The following is a 5,221-nucleotide window of genomic DNA, read 5'->3' as shown; positions in this document are numbered from 1 at the left end:
TCACTTTGTCTCTGACTCTCCTTTTCTCCACCGCCCGTTACTGTTTCAACAGGGAGATTAATGATCTGCCATTGGATATTAATCAAACTAATACGCTGGTACTGAAAGTAAAATGCCATGGAAATATTAAACGCTGGAGGTCCAGGGCTCAAGCTGTCTATGAGTTGGGAAAATAAGATTGGTGATATTTTGTATTTATAATTGGCCGTCTTCCCCAACCCATTGTTTTCTACCAAATGGCAAATCTGAACAATCTGTCACACACAAAAAATAAAAAGATTTTAGGCAGGATTTTCTAAAGCAGCTGGGCTCTCCAATTCTAACCAAACTTTGCTCAGAGTAAATTTTGCATTTTCCAGGAAATATTAGGTGTATGTGGTTTGATTCAAAATCAATGACAAATCCCTATCTTCATCATAATGGAGATCATTATGCAGAAAATCCAATTGATTTAGCTATAATATTAATTTAGTCTGATATAAAATACACCAGGCTTTGGCTACATAGACAAAAATAAAAACAAATTAAAATTGTGTGTTTTGGTCTTTTCATGAGACTTGTTGACAACAAGAAAAATAAAGAAAAGCATCAGATCCATCCCTTAGTTTGATTCTGACGTTTATGCAATCTAAAAAATGCAAACTGAAACATCTTCAGTGATCCTCAAGCCAAGACACTTAGGATCAGTTTGCTGGTTGTGGTTGGGAGAAATGAGATAAGGTTTCTCACATATTAAACTATTTATTAGTGAGATTCACATGAGGTTCACATTTGAGTTTTTCAGTGAAGTGCCTAAACGGCTACTGGATGAATTGCCTTGAAATGGATTACATATGTCCCCTTCAGGAAGAATTGTTACTTTGATGACTCCTTAACTTTTCATCTAGCGACTTTAAAAAAACAACTCACAGAGCTACTGGGATGGCTGTGTACTTTTAAAGTTCTGGGATTATAGCTTCTTTTAAATCGTTCATATTTTGGCACGTTTGTCTCTAGAAAAATGAGACGTGCCTGGTGATAACTTGGTGTCTTCCAGCCCAATAATGTCTTTCTCCCTGTGTTGGGGTTGTTTCTGATATAATATAACCACTGGAGGATGTCTGAAACTAGATTACAACGTAATCTCAGTATCACCTTACATGCAACTATTTTACACATTGAACCTCTATAGATATATTTTGTACTTCTTTGGACATCCACTGGGTTCTCTTCTTTTCATCATGCCATTAGAATTCATTTGAAGACATCGGACACCTGCTTCTTACTGCTGGTCTGGTCCTTTAAGGTTTAGGGAAGGTTATGTGTGTGTGCCACTGCATGTGTTGCTCCTCCTCCTTTGTACTTGCAGCCAGGAGCTGGCAGGGAGAACAAACACCTATTTAGTACAGAACACTTTATTTGATTAATTCCCTGCGTATTTGTGAGCCAATTTAAAAGATTTACGTCTTCAGTAGGAACAAAGCTTGTCAAAGATATGAGAGACAATAACATTAGCCTTATCATTCAACCCTTGTAGAAAAATGGTACAAGTTACATTTTTTCTACTTGAAAATCAACGACCTTACCTTATTTTCTGTGATAAACATGTATTGCCAAGAAAAGGACACTGACTGGGAAGACTTTTCAATTCATGGCACATTCTTTCAACCTATTTTGATACAAGTGTTGACAAAATACATACATTATAAGAAACAGCATGAAACACTGAAGAAAGAAATGAGTGGATAATGACACACACGCACACATATACACTCTTTAAAGATATAAATAAAGCACCTTATCTTCCACACAATCAAGCAGTACAGCACACAGTAAATAGTAAATTATCATGTAGCATTCATGAGAAATGACATGTGAATATGTCCTTTGGTAAGTAGGTAATACACAGTGTACTGAATGTACTGCCTAGTGATATAGATGCACACAGCAGAGTGTAATCACATGTAATTTCAGAGTAAGGCGCCTGACGACAAGTCAACCACTTGTTGTTGCAGTGCCAACAATACAGTATGTTGGAGCTTGTGTAACCCTGGTGCTTGTGAAACCCACTGATTGTCATTAGCCTTTTGAATGTATTTTTCAATTATTTTTTTTATTTATTTTTTTAAACCTCCATGTGGCTAAGAAAATTGTTGTAAAAGCCAGCTGACATGGAGTGATTATTATTCAAAATCCCATCCCGATGGAAATTCTCATAATTCCCACTAAGAGGGGAAAGCCCTTACGCTTTGTGTCAGAGTCAAATATGTTATCCCCGTACTGTCTAGGAATCCGTTATCTTTGAAATACTATCTATTTCAAAGATAGTACAGCCACAACAAGTAAGAAACTACAATCAACTATTCTGTTTTATATGGGGCAACCAGAATCGGAATTAAACAACCCTTTTTAAATGCACAGAAGGTATCTCCAAAATGCAGCCAGACCAAACCTTCCCACACTATCCTCATGTATTATGGAAAGGACTCGCCCTTACCCTTATGTGACTGTTAAAAGTAACTGGTATCATCACAGACGTTATTCTGTGCCCTAAAACTGGCATATTTCATGGTATTTAGTCATGCAAGGTCATCTAAAAATCACGTCAAAATCTAGAGAAATGTGCAAGGTGGCCAGTGGGGGACAGTTGAGACACATCTGTATCAACTGTCTCCGCAATAGAGTTCTATAATGTTACACGCTGTTTAGTTGTTCAGTATTATGATAACAGGTTAAATGTCGCTATTAGCCAGCATACGACGCAAATTTAAATAAAAATTTGATATTTGTGATATTTAAACTGTGTATTATTAATGTATTTATAATATCTTGATATCTTGTTCCGGTTTTATACATTTAAACCAGTGCTAACTTAAATAAAATGAATGAATTTAAATGGATGAATAAACAAACATGTTGCCCAATTGTTATTTTCTTTATTTGTCTTTATTATATTTGCAATGAACAATAAGTTACGCTTACATCATTAAAAATGTGCGTCTCAACTGTACCATGGTACTGTCTCAACTGTACTCGTATGTGGTACAGTTGAGAAAAGCGCAAAAAGCACTTTATTTTTATTTGCTAATTGTGAAAAATATAAACTACTTATGGGTATTATTGATTGATAATATCTTAGTCTACAAGCTAATGAAATGTCATGTGGCATGTCATGGAAATTCAATTCTTTTCAGTATCTATTTTTGTATGAAAACTCAAAACGCAAAAAAAGTGTCTCAACTGTACTTAGCCTACCCTAGAGTTAAAAAGGCCTTTTTGCTGTGTCAAGCTTTCAGTTTTGCTCAAAAACCATTATCAGGAGCAGGTGGACACCACAGCTTATAAAAGCAGGTGTGCCAGCTGATTGCTGGGTTACATTAATCAGGCTGATGTCACAGGCCACTATCTTCAAACACTCTGTCTAATTAATTCCATTTTCTCCAGGATCACTGGGAGCCCGAGCTCCACAGTGTGGAAGAAAAGGAAGCGTCTTCAGTGGACGCTAACATTTGATCCATTTCCTGAAGTCTGTGCTGTGACCACTAGAGGGCAGGGTTAGCAGACATATTGATGAGACACAGGGTTACATATTGATTTCTTCAACATCTGCTTTATAATTACTTACATTACTTAGGGCAGATGGCACAGCAAAATTAGATGTTCAAGGGACATTTAATTTGAATTTAAGTCAAACTTAAAACGCTTGCTGATTGTATTTGCCGTTGTGTCATTAAGTCTAGTAAAACTCACGCAGACAGTTCAACAGTAGTAGTATTATATTATAGTATTCTGTTTTTATCACAATACATGCATTTTAATGTCCAATAGTAGTATAACAAGCTACTGCATCATTTCATATAGGCCTATCATACATTTGCTATGTAAAAATTATAAGTCTCGAATAAATTTAGTGGAATAAAAAGTCAAATATCTCCATTTCCTAATGTAGTGGAGTAGAAGTATAAAGTAGAAGCAAAAGGAAATGCTACGTAAAGATTAGGTATGTCAAAATTTGTACTTTAGTACAGTACAGTGTACAGTCCTTAAATAAATGCACTACTAGTTACATATTCCCACTGAACATAAGCAGAACATGGTCCTTTTGCTTCTCAGTTTACAGATTGACTCATTCAGCCTCTCAGGAAGGACAGTTTGTCCCTGAGAGCCATATAATGGAACAAAGGAGCAGGAATGTCTTCAAGTTTCAAACCCTGTTGTTCAATGTTTGACATCATGTTGATCTGTTTTACTGTATCGGACCCAATGAGGATAAATGTCTGTTTAGGCCACGCAAAGATTAGAAACTAAAAACACTTCAATGTTTTGATGCCTTGGGTTTAACTCTCCCCATCGTCTTGGCCGTTGTTAGAGCCAAACACTAGTGACGGCCAAATGAAGCTTCTTGAACCCGCGTCTTTATTTTCTGAGCCCACTAGATGGCGCTCTCTCTTCAACAATTGGTTAAAAATATAGTGACTTGCAATGCCTTGGGAGCAGTATAGCAGTATAGCAGAGCTACAACTTACCGTAAATGCATGAGTCTGGCCAATTGTGAGAAAAGTACGTTTGAATCTGTGTGCAGCAAAAAAAATCCAGGCTTCAGTAAGGGCCATTATGAACAAGCCTAATTGAAAAGTTCACTTTTACCCTTGACTCCCTCATTTACACTGAATTCCTGGGTGATGGGAATGGCAGAGCCTCCTTGGAGCGCTTGTTAGGAGACCATTAATCAGTTCCCCAGACATGGCACGCAATTTCACAGAGATTTTTTCCATCCACAGCCAACATCCAAGTACTTCATACAACCCCACTTCAAAAGATCCAAACTATCCCTTTAAGGCCATTATGCCATAAAGGTAGAGTGTGTTTTGGACTAGATTAAGGAGTGATTTACATTTCCATCAGTCATCCACAACAGCTGCTAGGATGTGAAGTCCAGGGCAGGTACTGTACTGTGTTCCACCTGCACACTGATTTGACAGATGTTTTCAAAGTGCTGCAACACATGCCAGCTCTTCTTCATCAATCAACTAATCGGCTAGTGTTTGGTATTCTACATACAGCAGCGTCCATATGTACACAGTGCAGTTCATTAACTGTAACTAAGACATCACGACAATTATCTTATGAAGAAGATCACTCTGTTCTTGGGACATGGGACATGTTCTTCTTTAAAACAAGCCTGAAAGTATTACCAAATAACTACATTTCAGAATCAGAATCAGAATCAGAAATACTTTAT

The 5,221-nt window shown here is 37.0% G+C and overlaps 1 long non-coding RNA gene across 1 annotated transcript in view; it reads right to left on the bottom strand.

Annotated features, from left to right (window-relative positions):
* Positions 1–2,478: 2,478 nt before the first annotated feature.
* Positions 2,479–5,221, bottom strand: part of LOC116700799 (uncharacterized) — a 17,691-nt gene continuing 14,948 nt past the window's right edge. The window contains exon 3 of the long non-coding RNA XR_004334737.1: positions 2,479–2,535. This is a non-coding gene — a long non-coding RNA (uncharacterized LOC116700799). The remainder of the gene's footprint in view (positions 2,536–5,221) is intronic.

Source organism: Etheostoma spectabile, chromosome 13, assembly GCF_008692095.1.
Source record: "Etheostoma spectabile isolate EspeVRDwgs_2016 chromosome 13, UIUC_Espe_1.0, whole genome shotgun sequence".
NCBI lineage: Eukaryota > Metazoa > Chordata > Actinopteri > Perciformes > Percidae > Etheostoma > Etheostoma spectabile.
The sequence above is the reverse complement of the archived record's forward strand: the minus strand, read 5'-3'. Positions and strand labels throughout refer to the sequence as shown.